General features: G+C 41.1%; 1 long non-coding RNA gene across 3 annotated transcripts in view; it reads right to left on the bottom strand.

The window, feature by feature from the left end:
• LOC112585148 overlaps positions 1 to 15,688 on the bottom strand; it is a 41,484-nt gene extending 25,796 nt beyond the window's left edge. For 2 of the 3 annotated variants that reach the window (XR_006551308.1, XR_006551307.1), the window contains exon 1: positions 14,762 to 15,688. This is a non-coding gene — a long non-coding RNA (uncharacterized LOC112585148). The remainder of the gene's footprint in view (positions 1 to 14,761) is intronic. The other variant, XR_003109577.2, reaches the window with a different exon arrangement.
• Between the last annotated feature and the right edge of the window lie 1,553 nt (positions 15,689 to 17,241).

The raw sequence follows: 17,241 nt of genomic DNA, 5'->3' as shown, positions 1-17,241 counted from the left end.
GAACAACAGACTGGTTCCAAATAGGAAAAGGAGTACATCAAGGCTGTATATTGTCACCCTGCTTATTTAACTTATATGCAGAGTACATCATGAGAAACGCTGGGCTGGAAGAAGCACAAGCTGGAATCAAGATTGCCTGGAGAAGTATCAAGAACCTCAGATATGCAGATGACACCACCCTTATGGCAGAAAGTAAAGAGGAACTAAAAAGCCTCTTGATGAAAGTGAAAGTGGAGAGTGAAAAAGTTGGCTTAAAGCTCAACATTCAAAAAACAAAGATCATAGCATCTGGTCCTATCACTTCATGGGAATTAGATGGGGAAACAGTGTCAGACTTTATTTTTTTGGGCTCCAAAATGACTGCAGATGGTGACTGCAGCCATGAAATTAAAAGACGCTTACTCCTTGGAAGGAAAGTTATGACCAACCTAGATAGCATATTCAAAAGCACAGACATTACTTTGTCAACAAAGGTCCGTCTAGTCAAGGCTATGGTTTTCCTGTGGTCATGTATGGATGTGAGAGTTGGACTGTGAAGAAGGCTGAGTGCCGAAGAATTGATGCTTTTGAACTGTTGTGGTGGAGAAGACTCTTGAGAGTCCCTTGGACTGCAAGGAGATCCAACCAGTCCATTCTAAAGGAGATCAGCCCTGGGTGTTCTTTGGAAGGACTGATGCTAAAGCTGAAACTTCAATACTTTGGCCACCTCATGCTTAGAGTTGACTCATTGGAAAAGACTCTGATGCTGGGAGGGATTGGGGGCGGGAGGATAAGGGGACGTCACAGGACGAGATGGCTGGATGGCATCACAGACTTGATGGACAAGAGTTTGGGTGAACTCCGGGAGTTGGTGATGGACAGGGAGGCCTGGCGTGCTGCAATTCATGGGGTTGAAAAGAGTCAGACAGAACTGAGCAACTTCACTGAACTGATCTGAAGCAATTATATCACCTCTAAACAACATACAATTTATTTTTTTCTTTCTACTGTTTCTTATATTTTTCCACTAAGGGATTACAAGCAGCAGGGCTGTCTTATCTAATTACAATTTTTAATGATATATTTTACTTATTTATTTATTGGCTGCACTGGGTCTTCGTTGTGGAACACAGGCTTTCCCTAGTTGCAGCATGCCCGGGCTTCTCTAGTTGTGGAGCACAGGCTCTAGAGCTCAAGGGCTTAGTTGCCCTGAGGCATGTGGGATCTTAGTTCCCTGACCAGGGATTGAGCCTAAGTCCTCAGTCTTAGAAGGTGGATTCTTAACCACTGGACCACCAGGGAAGTCCCTCTGATTATAGTATTAAAGAGTACATTGTCTGCAAATGTAGAACCAAGGAAACCTTTTCAGAGTCCAATGCAGTAGTTCAGACACGAAAAGATTGTGGTTTGGCTAAAAGAGAGGCAGCAGAGATGGATGGAAGTCAATAGACTGGAAATATATTTTGAAGCTATGTGGCAAGTATGTGACAGAGAACAAGCTGACTGTATTATGTTAAAGATTTGCAAACATCTTGGCAATCTTAGAATATAAGAATCATAGTTGGGTAGAAAGGACCACAAATATAATCAAGAGTGTACTCTAATCCTATCTTTTCTTGGATTCACTCCAACTTCCTAGCCACTTCCAGAGATAGAGAACTCACTGCCTCCCATGGAGCCCATTCCATTTAGTTGATTTACTCAACAACCCTCCTCTTTGTCAGGTACTGGGTAGGGTCCTTAGAAACCTGAATAATCAAAATTCATCTCCTCTCTGGAGAGCTGTCTCTCAGAGAAAGGAACAACACTCTTTTTAGACAGTCTCTTTCCCGGCAGACTTTGCCATCTAGTTTCCTATCGGGAAGATCCCTGGAGAAGGAAATGGCAACCCACTCCAGTACTCTTGCCTGGAAAATTCCATGGACTGATGAGCCTGATAGGCTACAGTCCATGGCGGTCGCAAAGAGTCGGACACGACTGAGCTACTTCACTTTCACTTTCACTTTCCTGTCTAAATTCTTTTCTAGAACAAGGCTGGTCTTTTTTCCTATGCTGCTCACTCCTCAGATGTTTGTAAGCTAATTATAACCTCTTGGGGTTTCTTATCCCCTCTTTCTTTGATTCTTTTTCTTTTCTTTTTTTTTTTTTAACCTAATCTGACTCCAAGTTCTCTCTTTATCCTGGTCCAAATTTGAGAAACTTGGGACTTGTACTTTTGTGTTATTTTTCTGAAGTTATTATGTCATTTCTTTACCTTTACTCCATAATTCAATAGCTGGGGAGTTAATGTTCACTATATATTTATATATTTTTGTTTTGACTTAATGTTTACTTTTGTTTTGACTGTCTTTATTAAGGACTTAGTATATGAAGTGTACAGTTAGCTTTGGGAACAACAGACTAAAGAGCCATGTGGTCAATTACCTTGCCAGGCTCAGCAAACACTGAGTGATGAAAGCATTTACCCAATGAAAAGACAAAATAAAATAATAATGCATATGTAAGGAAGCTAGCAAGTTGATTAGTGTTAAGTGAAATATAAATACATGATTTCTTCAAGATAAGCAATGATATAGAATCTACTTTTATGGATACTATATATACCATCCAGTCCAAAATAATAAGAATTTCTTTCTCCAATAGCCCATTACTGTTCCAAAGTAGTTATGTTAATTATGTGTTCACAATCCCCATCCAATTTAACAGTCAATATATTTAATGAAGATGTTATCTTCTTGGCCAGGCATTTTTGTGTAACATTTGAATATGACTATACAGTAAAGAGGAAGAACATTCGCAGTCTATAATAAAGTCTTAGAGATTAATTCTTTAAGTTATAATGAGCCCTTATAAATCAATGAAGAAAAAACAACCAACACATTTTTAAATGGGCAAAAATATACCAAGAGAATAAACATGTTTAACTTTATTGATTATAAATAATGTACAAGGTAAAATTAGGAGGGACATGTGTCACCTCCCAAATGGGCCAGAAAGAAGAGTTTGGGAAGGACACTGGCTGGCAAGGGTACCAGGAAATTGGGGGTCTCTGATAAATCCTAGAGAGAGTGCAAATTTTTACAAGTATGTATCAAAGATTTAAATGCAAGTACTGCTGATACAGTGCTTCCCTGGTGGCTCAGGCAGTAAAGCATCTGTCTACAATGTGGGAGACCTGGGTTCGATCCCTGGGTCAGGAAGATCCCCTAGAGAAGGAAATGGCAATCCACTCCAGTACTATTGCCTGGAAAATCCCATGGACAGAGGAGCCTGGTAGGCTACAGTCCATGGGGCCACAAAGAGTTGGACACAACTGAGCGACTTCACTTTCAATTTCATACAATATCTTTGGAGAAGGAAATGGCAACCCACTCCAGTGTTCTTGTCTGGAGAACCCCCTGGACAGAGGAGCCTGGTGGGCTGCTGTCCATGGGTCGCACAGAGTCAGACACGACTGAAGCGACTTAGCAGCAGCAGTAACAGCAGCAGCATATAGTATCTAAAGTCTTAATGCAATTCAACATGTTTTCCCAAATGAGTTGCAGAGAAGTGACAAGAGGGAAGGGAAGAGGGTGTTTTTCTATAAAGAGGATGACCTTGCTCAGTTCAGAATGGAGACAGCTGTGAATTATAATGGGTTCCTCAGAGAATTGTCATGTTTAAACTAAACTGATGATGTGGCAGCTCAGGGAATAATTCCTCGTGCTTTGCAAATATTGTAGGCAGTTTGCTTCCCTGAATGATGTAAGATAATTTTTTTCTTCATAAATCTTTTCTTTAAGCTCATGTAACTCGGAATGGTGTAAAGAGCATTGGTTTTGCAGTCAGATATGTCAGACTTTGAATTCCGATATGAATCAGGACAATTCAATAATTTTTTATTTTGCACATGTTACTTTTCTAATTTGCTTTTCAAATATTTAGATGGATTATAGTATTTCCCTAATAATATCACTATAAAATTAAATCAATGCAATGTGTGTATTACTGTCATTGTTCGATGTTCATATATATGTGTGTGTGTGTGTGTGTGTGTGTGTATATATATATAACCAACTAACAAAAACCCTAATTTGGTAGCAATTTAGTAATGTTAGAGGCCAAATTTCCCACCATGTGTTCCCTTTCTCTGCAATCTATTCATTTGCCTAAATTACTTCTCTCTTCTTTCATATCTGACACTTACTGGGTCACCTAGGTTTTTTTTTTTTTTTATTCTGCTTCTGCTTCTTGCACAGATCTTGTCTGTGCAAGATCTTTCATCTTCGATAATCAAACAGGGTGTTCTCTGTTATCCACTCTCTTCCATTAGCTTCTTCAACTTCCTGTTTTTGCATTAGGTTATGGCAAACTTTCTGAACAAAAAGTGGCTTTTGCACATATATATATAGATGTTCAGTTTCACTTAAAACGAGACATTGAAAAAACTAAGTAAGATTTTTTCATCAGCTTGGCAAACATTTAAAAGCTTGATAATACATGATTTTGGCTAGGGTATGGAGAACTATTCTCATACGTTTAAAATGTTTCTTATTTATTTATTTACTTTTGACTGAGCCGGTTCTTCGTAGCCATGCACAGGCTGTCTCTAGTTGTGGAGGTTGGGGATACTCTCTAGTTGCAGGGCGAGGGCTTTTCACCGTGAAGCCTTCTCTTGTTGCAGAGTGTGGGCTCTAGAGCGTGCGGCTCAATAGTTGTGGCACACAGGCTTAGTTGCCCTGCGACATGTGGGAGCTTCTCAGACCAAGGATCGAACTCATGTCCCCTGCGTTGGCAGGTGGGTTCTTAACCACTGGACCGCCAGGGAAGTCCTCATACATTTTTTTTAATGCCACCTGGAATCTCCTTTTAACTTTTTTTTTTAATGCTTATTTATTTATTTGGCTGCACCGGGTCTTCGTTGTGGCATGTGAGACCTTTTCATCTTTGATGCAGCATGTGGGATCTAGTTCTCTGAACAGGGATGGAACCTTGGCCCCCTGCTTTGGGGGCATGGAGTCTTGGACCAGGGAGGTCCCTTTCATACATTGTTGATGAGTGTGTAAGTTGGTGCAATTTTTTTGGAGAATAATTTGACAATGTCTGTCAAAAATGACCATAACTTTGACCTAGCATCCCATTTACCCTACAGAAATGTACATACAAGGATATATATAAAGAATATTCATTGCAGCATCGGAACAGCAAAAGATGGAGAATAACCAAAATGTCTATCAACAGGGTGATGATTATGTAAATTGCAGCATATCCACAAAATGTAATTCTTTAGAGCCAAAAAGATGCAATCTCTGTGCAATGATATTTTTAAATCCCTAAAATACGTTAAAAAAACAAAATTCAGAGCAGTATACATAGGATGCTATCATTTGTATAAAAATTTAAAGATATACATGTATATTAAGTATTAAAACATCTCTGGAGTAACATTAAAAGGATTGAAAAGAGTAGTAGCCTCCAAGGAAATGAACTAGGAGAGAGTTACACTTTATACTCCTCAGTACTGTTTGATTTTTTCACCAGGCGCATATATTATCTTTCAAAAACAAAACACAAACAGGTCTTCTCTAGTGGTCCAGTAGTTAAGAATTTGCCTTGCAATGCAAGGGACAACAGTTTGATCCCTGGTTCAGGAGGATCCCATATGCTGCACAGCAACTGAGCCAGAGCACCACAACTACTGAGCCCGGGCTCTAGAGCCCAGGAGCCACAACTACTGAGCCTAAGTGCTTCAACAACTGAAGCCCCTGCTCCTAGGGCCTGTGCTTTGCAACAAGAGAAGCCACCACCATGAAAAGTTCACGCACCACAATAAAGAGTAACCCCGGCTCACTGCAACTAGAGAAAGCCCATATGTAGCAACAAAGACCCACCACAGTCAAAACACTAAATAAATAAATCTTTAAAGAAAAAACAAAACAGAGCAGATCTGGCAGATCTCCTTGATGATATGCGAGTCTAGTACTGTGCTGCATTTCAAAACAGTCCTATGAGATGGCACTCTTGATCTCTAACAGAGGGTTAAACTAGTGATGGATGAGATGGAATGTCTGGACAAGGTGTCTGTGTCATTAAGAAGCAGAAGGGATATGAACCAGGCCCTCCCTGGCACGGTCACTGCAGCCTGCCTTGGAAGTAACTCAATTGTGAAAAATACCTCATTTTATTCTGAGTGTGACTCCACATGCCTGTGCTGTTTTTCCACTGGATAGAAAGCTTCCTGAAAGGCAGGAGCCGTTCATCAGTTTATCATCAGCTTCTGTCACAATGGCCGATATGTGGTGAGTGCTCAATAAAATTTGGTGACATCAATAGTTAGATGTTTATGAGATGTAAATGCTAGAAACTGCTGTCTTTTCTAAAAAGTAGACTATTTTATTTTTTAATTTATTGGGGCTGCACCGCACAGCTTATGGGATCACCACATAGTCTGCAGGATCTTGGTTCCTGACCAGGGATTGAACCTGGGCCACAGCAATGAAAATACCAAGTCCTAACCACTGAACCACCAGAAAACTCCCAAGGTCGTCTATTTTAATTTCTGTCTTCATTGTACAAAGCAATTTAAAAAGGAAGAAAAATGGAATTGTGATGGTAAACACTGTAGCCACATAACTCAGCAGCAAGCTGTTTTCTTTGCTGTTTGGTTTTCTAGTGCATAAGAGAATAGTTCAAAACATTCTAAAAACATGTGCCTCTCCACATGGCTGACCGAGGGCAGTGTGAGACCAGCCTGTTGGATTGTCCTGTGAAACATTTCACTGGATGCCTCTCGTTCCTAGCTCCATTTGGACCACTCAGAGCAGAAGTAGTTGGCCCCAAGCCTATTTGTGCCCCAAGAGTTCTGTCCCATGTCAGAGGATTTCTGACCCTACAGCTCAAGTGACCTGCCTCTCAGATGTACCAGCACTACACTCACTGCAAAGCTCCCAGACTCTGGAAACTGATATTTAGTCTTTCCAGAGCAATCAGCAACTCCTAAAAGGCATTTGTTTAAAGCCAAACTGAAAGTTACTAGACATTTTCCAAAATAGTGCTTAAAGCAATGCTTAGTTTATTGAATCTATAAAAAAAATTTTATAGAAATTTTTTATTGGTCTCTCCTCATTTCCCATCTTGTCTGAAAGTGTGGTCACCAGTGGTGAACAAGATTCAGAGGGTGGGATGTGGTTTGGGTTTATCAATTAGAACTTAAAACTTAGGCTTATCAACTTAGAATCTCAGAGAATTCCTTTTCCAGCATCATCTGGGCAAAGCAGAAACGTATTAAAAAAGCAGACTGAAAGCAGGCAAACCAGAGTTTGAAACTAGTTTCTGTCAACAACCAGACATGTGACCTTGGGCAAATTGCTTAAGTTCTTTGAGGTTCTGTGTCCTCATTTTGCAATGTTGTGGCAAGAATTTGATAAATCATCATCAGCACACTTCCAGGTGTACTTTAAATGCTCAGTGAGTCTTACTGGGTTTCCCTGGTGTCTCAGATGGCAAAGAATCCTCTTGCAATGCAGGAGGAGCAAGAGACATGGGTTTGATCCTTGGGTCAGGAAGATACTCTGGAGAAGGGAATGGCAGCCCACTCCAGCATTTCCTGGAAAATTCCACAAACAGAGGAGCCTGGTGGGCTACTGTCCATGGGGTCGCAAAGAGACAGACATGACTGAGAGACTAACACTTCGAAACTTTCCAGGCTTATAGAGCAAAATGAGTTGAATAACATACTTAAGATGACTGGCATATGGAGGAGTTTAATAAAAAACAATTCCCTCCCTACTCTCCACCTTTCTCACTTTCAGTTCAGGCTGTATGTTGCCCTTTGGTGAATTTTTCTCCTTCAAGGTTGCTCCCAAAGGTCACCAAAGACTATTTTTAACAAGATAAAAGAATTAATTAAGGCAAAAAGGAAACGTATTCACTTTATCTTCCAAGCTCCAAAGGTATGGTCTTGTTTTCTGTTTGTTTGATCAAGACTAAACTGGCCCAATGCTGTTGAGCAGAGGAAATTTTTAATTTTGGTTTTAAAACTGTTTCTAGTGTTGCAAAACGGATTAGAAACAATCAACAGAGAACAGCCATTGCCAAACCATGAATTAGAATCTTCTTACACTTTTATTATGAAGGCACCGTGGATCACTAGCTGAGCACATATATTTAATCCCTGACCAACATAGGTTAGAGTCCAAACACTGTCATTTATTTTCCTTGTGAGCTTGGGCAACTTACTTCATCAGTCTGAGCCCTAATGTGCTTATCTGTGAAATGTGGTTAATAAGAGCATCCACCTCATAGCAACACTATTTTCAATTCCCAAGACATAGAAGCAACCTAAATGTCCGTTGACAGATGAGTGGGTAAAGAAGATATGGTATATACGTACAATGGAATATCACTCAGCCCCAAAAAAGAATGAAATAATGCCATTTGCAGCAACATGAATGGACCTAGAGATTGTCATACTAAGTCAAGTAAGTCAGACAGAGAAAGACAGATATTGTATGATATCACTTATATATGCAATCTAAAAAAAAATGAACTTATTTACAAAACAAATAGACTCACAAACATAGAAAACAAACTTATGGTAATCAAACGGGATAGATGGGTTGGAGGTGGGAGGGAATAAGAATAAATTAGGAGTTTGTGATTAACATATACATACTACTTTATATAAATATATATAAACAACAAGGACCTATTTATAGCATAGGGATCTAAGGTATTCAATATCTTATAATAACCTATAGTTCTCATATATATATATATATATGGGCTTCCCTGGTGGCTCAGTGGTAAGGAATTTGCCTGTCACTACAGGAGATGCAGGTTCGATCCCTGGGACAGAAAGATTCCCTGAAGAAGGAAATGGCAATCCACTCCAATATTCTTGCCTGGAGAATTCCATGGACAGAGGAGCTTGGCAGGCTATAGTTCATGGTGTCACAGAGAGTCGGACATGACTTAGCAACTAAACTGAAGTTGCTAGGGAACTTAGCAATATATATATTTGTGTATATATCTGAATCATTTCGTTGTACACCTGAAACTAACACAACATAAATCAACTATACTTCAGTTTTTCAAAAAAGGTATCCACCTCTTGAGGTTTGTAAGGATCGAGTTAAATAATTATTGTAATTATTTGTAATAGTGGGTAGCCTATCCCTTTTCCAGTGGATCTTCCCGACCCAGGAATCAAAACAGAATCTCCTGCATTGCAGGTGGATTCTTTACCAACTGAGCTATGAGGGAAGCCCAGTCTCATCAAGAGTCCACTTTTAATACAGACTCTCCTGTTTCCTGTCCTCAGTCACACAGTCCTGTCTGACTCTTTGTGACCCCATGGACTGTAGCCGCCCTGGCTCCTCTGTAAGCACCACTCTGCTTACAGTGGTGCCTGGCATAAGGCTCAGTCTCAACACATTGTAGCTATTATTTTCATCATCTCACTTAATATAGCCCTACAAGTCAGCTTGACCATTACTCTATCTATTTTACAGTCAAGGAAACAGAATCTTGGATGGTAAATATCAAAATATATAGCATATCACCAGGCAAATAATAAAAGCTTAAAAAAATAAAAGCCATGTACCCCAACCTGTAGATCAAGATCTGTGATTAGAACTTAAAGTCAAGCCCTGATCTTTTATACTCTGCAGGCATTTTGTGTGGAAACCAAAATGACCTATTAACTTGTCTGTCTACTCATGTGCTAGGAGGATATGGCCAGATCCCCAAACAGCTAGCATGTGGGTGTTGTCTGTGCTTAGCAAATATTTGCGGATCAACTAAGTGAAGCAGTGAGCACACAGAGGCCCTGTTCTGAATTTTTCCCATCAGGGGCTGGCATGCAGCTCCCATTCCTGATCCACCCACCCCCTCTCTTCATTGTGACTTCCTCATATTAAAGCTTCAGGAAAATCAACACAGGACCCTCCTCACTGAAAGATAAGGGGATGCATGCCTTCAATAAAACACTTGAGCATTCCTGGAGATGTCAATCCTCCAAATGTCACACAAAGTCCAAGAACTGGGCCAACTACATCTCATTGAGAAACTGTAGTAGAGCCTTTAAGGGCTTCTCAAGTGGTATGATGGTCAAGAATCCACCTTCCAATGCAAAAGACGCAAGAGACGTGGGTTCGATCCCTGGCTCGGGAAAACCCCCTGCAATAGGAAAGGGCAGCTCACTCCAGTACTCTTGCCTGGACGATTCCATGGACAGAGGAACCAGGGGGGCTACAGTCCATGGGGTCACAAAGAGTTAGACAGGACTGTATGACTGAACATATGGAAACAGGAGAGTCTTTATTAAAAGTAGACTCTTGATGGGACTGGGCTTCCCTCATAGCTCAGTTGGTAAAGAATCTGCCTGCAATGTAGGAGACCTGGGTTCGATCCCTGGGTTGGGAAGATCCCTTGGAGAAGGGAAAGGCTACCCACTCCAGTATTCTGGCCTGGAGAATTCCACAGACTGTATAGTCCATGGGGGTCTCAAAGAGTCGGACACAACTGAGCGACTTTCACTTCACTTGATGGGACTTACCTGGTGGCCCAGTGGCTAAGACCACACACTCCCAATTCAGGGAGCCTGGGTTTGATCCCTGGTCAGAGAATTTGATCCTACATTAGCCTGCTGCAACTAAGAGTTCACATGCCACAAACAAAGATCCCATGTGCTGCAACTAAGAGCTGGCTCAGCCAAATAAATAAATATTTTTTAGAAGTAGGTACTTGAAAAATTGTAACATTTTGGGGGATGAACAGGACTCATGATGTTTTGGAAAGGAGCATGGTTAAAGCCTGAGTAATCAATTGTTAAATTTTAAAGAACTTACTTGCTTCACTGATGCATAGATCACAGAATGTGCTCAGTAAATGGTAGTTTCTGTTATCAGAGAAAGAAGGGCAAGAGTTGAGGCCAAATCCCTTAATAATGAGTTCTCATATCCAAAAGCTCAAGTACTCAGAAGATGGTCCTCAGAAACAGGATTTTACTCGTTACGTTTACAAAGAATTGCCTAGAAGACAGGCAACCGCAATGTGATTAATTGTGAGATTTAGGGTTAGAAGAATTTAGATCCCAAATCCCAACACCAACCTTTTTAGGCAGGGTGAACTTGGACTAATAACCTGTCATCTCTGAGATTTAGGTTCCCCATCTGAAAGTAATTCCCAGGATTTTTCTGAGTAATGAGAGAAATATGTGGATTATAGCCCTTTATAAACTGTGAAGTACTCTTAAAAACACTAACAAGTGCTTTTGTCTGTGGCCCTGTACCAGAGGTGCCCTAAAAAGGGGAACATGGCACTGTGTGTAAGGTGCCCATCACAAGGGCTGCAGAGGTCTCATGACTTCACAGCCACTCCTGGATTGGATGCTGAGCCATGGACAGGGTAGAAGGGGACACGAAGAGGAGCCGGGACATAGGAGGTTCCAGGTCAGCCTCCCCAGATCTGTTTAGCAAAGAACTCTTCACCATAGTTCACCCGCATCAGAAAAACTCATCTGCACTCTCAACTTTGTCACAGAAGAAATACCTCTTACAAAGGATCCAGAAACTTGGAGAAAGAATATTATTGCTCAGCATTTTGTCTTCAGAATATTCCTACGGTGACTTTTCACCTTGAGACTTTTTTCATCTTCATGTTAGAATGTGAGAAACAGTTGGCATGTTTCATGAGCTCTTTCTTATGGTGAGGTGTCACACACAGAGCTGTAGAGTGACTCAAGGCTTGGCTTCAGGGCCCTATCCTTTCATTAATACCAGCTTCAGCAGGTCACTGATTCCTTTGAACTATGGCTGCTTCTCGAAACTAAGCAAAGCTATGAAGATAGAAGAAATATCACTTCTTAGCTCACATTTTTGCTCTCATTAGCCACAGTTTTAGTTCCCAATTAGATTTCCTCTCGAACCGGTCTCCAAAGGATATTTCTTGAGTTATTCTAGTCTCCCCTACGGTTGTAACCTCCAACAAGATCTTCTTCATCTGAGAACTTAGTGCCAAGGCCTGAACCCAGCACACAATAGGTTCTCAGTACATGCTTCTTAAATGACCGACTATATGAAAGTGCTGCACTCAATATGCCAGCAAATTTGGAAAACTCAGCAGTGACCACAGGACTGGAAAAGGTAGGTTTTCATTCCAATCCCAAAGAAAGGCAATGCCAAAGAATGCTCAAACTACCGCACAATTGCACTCATCTCACACGCTAGTAAAGTAATGCTCAAAATTCTCCAAGCCAGGCTTCAGCAATACGTGAACCGTGAACTTCCTGATGTTCAAGCTGGTTTTAGAAAAGGCAGAGGAAAAAAAAAAAAAAGAAAAGGCAGAGGAACCAGAGATCAAATTGCCAACATCCGCTGGATCATGGAAAAAGCAAGAGAGTTCCAGAAAAACATCTACTTCTGCTTTATTGACTATGCCAAAGCCTTTGACTGTGTGGATCACAATAAACTGTGGAAAATTCTGAAAGAGATGGGAATACCAGACCACCTGACCTGCCTCTTGAGAAACCTATATGCAGGTCAGGAAGCAACAGTTAGAACTAGACATGGAACAACAGACTGGTTGCAAATAGGAAAAGGAGTACATCAAGGCTGTATATTGTCACCCTGCTTATTTAACTTATATGCAGAGTACATCATGAGAAACGCTGGGCTGGAAGAAGCACAAGCTGGAATCAAGATTGCTGGGAAAAATATCAACAACCTCAGATATGCAGATGACACCACCCTTATGGCAGAAAGTGAAGAGGAACTCAAAAGCCTCTTGATGAAAGTGAAAGAGGAGAGTGAAAAATTTGGCTTAAAGCTCAACATTCAGAAAACGAAGATCATGGCATCTGGTCCTATCATTTCATGGGAAATAGATGGGGAAACAGTGGAAACAGTGTCAGACTTTATTTTTTTGGGCTCCAAAATCACTGCAGATGGTGACTGCAGCCATGAAATTAAAAGACGCTTACTCCTTGGAAGGAAAGTTATGACCAACCTAGATAGCATTTTCAAAAGCAGAGACATTACTTTGCCAACAAAGGTCCATCTAGTCAAGGCTATGGTTTTTCCATTGGTCACATATGGATGTGAAAGTTGGACTGTGAAGAAAGCTGAGCACCGAAGAATTGATGCTTTTGAACTGTGGTGTTGGAGAAGACTCTTGAGAGTCCCTTGGACTGCAAGGAGATCCAACCAGTCCATCCTAAAGGAGATCAGTCCTGGGTGTTCTTTGGAAGGAATGATGCTAAAGCTGAAACTCCAATACTTTGGCCACCTCATGCTTAGAGTTGACTCATTGGAAAAGACTCTGATGCTGAGAGGGATTGGGGGCAGGAGGAGAAGGGGACGCCAGAGGATGAGATGGCTGGATGGCATCACCGACTCGATGGACAAGAGTTTGGGTGAACTCCGGGAGATGTTGATGGACAGGGAGGCCTGGCGTGCTGCAGTTCATGGGTTTGCAAAGAGTCAAACATGACTGAATGACGGAACTGAACTAAACTGAATGGAATCAACTTAACACTCATTATAATCTCCTTGAGTGAAGCCCAGAAAGTACCCAGCACGGTGCAGAGTAGTTGCTCAGGAAACACAAATTGATTAATTCATTCACTCTGCATTTATTATCTCTTCCTCCTGCTTCATTTGCATCTTTTCAACTTTAGGAAGATGAAATTTCCTGCTATATTTACTGTTTCTCAACTGTCACCAACTGTTAGTACGAACTGCCATCTTCTTGGAAAATCTCCCACTATAGGTAGGGTTTCCAGGTTAAACAAAGAAAAATACATGTAGCTGTTGTTTAGTTGCTAAGTCATGTCCGACTCTTTATTGACCTCATGAACTGTAGCCCGCCAGGCTCCTCTGTCCATAGGATTTTCCAGGTAAGAACACTGGAGTGGGTTGCCATTTCCTTCAGGGGATCTTCCCAACCCAGGAATTGAAACTGCATTTCAACTAGAGTCTCCTGCTTGGCAGGAGGATTCTTTACCACTGAGCCATCTGGGAAGCCTAAATACACCTGAAAAGGAATATATATATACTTTTTCAGATTCTTTTCCTTTATAGGTTATTATAAGATATTGAATAACTAATCAGTAGTTCCCTGTGCTATAAATAGGTCCTTATTGCTTATATATTTTATATAAAGTAGTGTGTATATGCAGGCGGTCTCCTGCATTGCAGGCAGATTCTTTACTGACTGAGCCACCAGCAAAAAAAAATACATGACACTAAGTTAAAAATGAATTTCAGATAAACAGTGAATAATTTTTTTAGTGTCAAGGGATCCCATACAACATTTGAGTCATATTTACCCTTTTTTTTTTTTTTAACTGTTCATCTTAAATTCAAATGTAGCTGAGATCTATTATTTCATCTGGCAACCCTACTTAGAGGGTCTCACCCCAACCATCAACACCAACATAAAAGCTGTCATTTCTCAAAATTACACCATTTAGGCTGATCATTAATTAGTCAGTCCCCAAATATGCCTAAGGAGAGAGCAAGCTGGTTTATTTTCCTTCGAGCCCAAGCCCTGCTCCGAGTTGTATGTTGGGGAAGACAGAATCAAGTCTTTCGGTTCTCTTTCTAATCTCAAACTTCCTTCCTTTGGCCAGTGAGCTGCTCTCGCTCTTTCTTCTGATTCATGGGATCGTAGAAATATTCCATCAGCACCCAAAAATTAGAGCATGCCAACACTAAGCTTAGGTTTTTCCTTTTGTGCTGCTCCCAAAATCAGTTTATCCTTCCAAATCTCCCTGCTACTGTTATTGAAACAGAAACCTTACCTCTTTCTCCAGACACAGGAGACGGTTTAAACTCTGTCTTTTGCATGTCTCCTCCTCTTGTACTTATTAAGTTGCAAACTCCCGGGTTTCTTCTTGTCGCTGTTTTCGTTTTATTTCCCCCGTGGATGCATTTCCTGGACCTGCCTCCTCTATCCCGCCTGCTGAGCCAGTCGTGCCCATTTACTGTGTCATCACCTAGGGCCGGGATTTCAGCAACAGCACCCTAGCTCTTCTGGGTCCCTGCATCTGTGCAACTTCTAGTAAATTTACATTAGATAGTGCCCTTTTCCCATGTGGGATTCCCTTTTGAGACAAGTTGGCGTGAGTCTCTTTCCTGTTTAACAAATCAATATCAAGCTTCATAGCCCAGGCTTCAAGGTCCCAAACTTATAGTTTTTTCCTCCATGTCTGCTTGTCTTTAGACTGATGCAATCCAATTTCTATTTGCCAGTGCCTGCTTCTGGCAGCACCAACTCCATCACTGCATTTGCTTTGAGTCCCTAAATCCCTTCCTTGTCTTCCTCTGGGTCAATCCACATCCCTTGCCTCCTTCAAAACCCAGCCCACTAGAAGATAAAAAAGCCAATCTTAAGATAAGGAAGGTCTTTCCAAACAAAAGAAAGCAAAAGAACATAAAAGGAAACATATAAAGAGCTTAAAAGGAAAGAAAGCAAAAGAACATAAAAAAAAATAAAGGAATTGTGCAATGTTTGATTACACAAGAATGAAAAAATCTTTATGTCGAAACATAATCAAAACAAGAAAAACTAGGGAAAATGTTTGCCAAGTACAACAAAGTTAATATTCTTGATATAATATTACAAATCAATTAGAGCAGACTTTCCCAAAGAAAGGGCTTCCCTGGTGGCTCAGAGGTTAAAGCGTCTGCCTGCGATGCAGGAGACCTGGGTTCGATCCCTGGGTCGGGAAGATCCCCTTGTGAAGGAAATGGCAACCCACTCCAGTATTCTTGCCTGGAGAATCCCATGGATGGAGGATCCTGATGGGCTACAGTCCACGGGGTCACAAAGAGTCGGACACGACTGAGCGACTTCACTTTCACTTTCACTTTCTTTTCCCAAAGAAAATGAAGAAAAAAAACTAGTGTATGACACTCAAAGTAAAAAGAGACCAAGGCCAAAAACATGAAAAACCATAAAGCTTCAGTAGTAATGGAGAAATGCAGATTAAAATAACAATGAGCTTCTCTTTCCCTTTATCTAATGGGCATCTTTTAAAAGAATGCCACTCAGCGTTGATACAATTGCAAGAACAGAAACTTCCATACACACTTTAGCAATCAATTTCAGGATGTTCTTTCTTGTACTACTTTAAAATTGCATAGATTAAAAAAAAAACTACATTTCTTTTTTGTCTTATTAAGAGTGCTTTCCAGTTTTCCTACAATAAATATGTATCTTTTATAGTTAACATTATACACAAATACATTGCTTAAAATCATATGAAAATTAAAGGGAAGGTGAGGAGAGAGACGGAGAAGGCAATGGCACCCCTCTCCAGAACTCTTGCCTGGAGAGTCCCATGGACAGAGGAGCCTGGTGGGCTGCAGTCCATGGGGTCTCGAAGAGTCGGACACGACTGAGCGACTTCACTTTCACTTTTCACTTTCATGCACTGGAGGAGGAAATGGCAACCCACTCCAGTGTTCTTGCCTGGAGAATCCCAGGGACGGTGGGCTGCCGTCCATGGGGTCGCACAGAGTCGGACACGACTGAAGTGACTTAGCAGAGGAGAGAGAAAAAGGAAAGGACACTGGCATAACTCTGCTAGACCTGGTTTGGGAATCCCTGGTGGTCACTAACCAGCGGTGACTAACCTCTCAAGTCTAGAATCCTCGCCTCAGAGAGCTGTTGTTAAGATGGAAACAAAAAATAGTATGTTACCTGTTGCCACAGTACCTCGCCTTCTAAAAATATTCAAAGAATGGTAGCATCTGCTGTTATTCTGTTGTATCCTCAGCATAGAGTTTCAGTGTTCTGCACATAGTAGGTGCTAAGTTAAAATATCTGACTGATCGTGTGATTTTATCTGGACTTTTAATATTTTTTTCTACTGACCCTGGACTCTCTTTCCTCTTTTCCTTTCCTCCTGCCTCTTTCACATTTGTCTTTCCATCTCCTTTCTCCTTCTCATTACACTCCACGTCTTATGCAACAATCTTTCTCAAGTGCTCTGAACAACATTTTTCAAAATCCAACTCCAAAAGCCACTGCCTTGGCAGCCTTACCTGAAGGTCAGCAGCAGTGACAGTGGTTCCCAGTCTCCTCTTCACTCTTGCTCCTTGTTTAGTAAATGCCTGGCCGCAAACACCTGGACTCAGGATGCCCCCTGTGCTTGATTGTGCCTCGGTCTGTTCACATGGTGCTTCCCGGTGGTTTGTGACAAGTTTGTCTGCTAGCCTTTTCTTTCCTCAAGGCTGAAGCTAATTCTGTTTCTTATGATGCTTCCTGCATGTTCGT

This window comes from Bubalus bubalis, chromosome 5 (genome assembly GCF_019923935.1).
Source record: "Bubalus bubalis isolate 160015118507 breed Murrah chromosome 5, NDDB_SH_1, whole genome shotgun sequence".
Taxonomy (NCBI): Eukaryota; Metazoa; Chordata; class Mammalia; order Artiodactyla; family Bovidae; genus Bubalus; species Bubalus bubalis.
The sequence above is the reverse complement of the archived record's forward strand: the minus strand, read 5'-3'. Positions and strand labels throughout refer to the sequence as shown.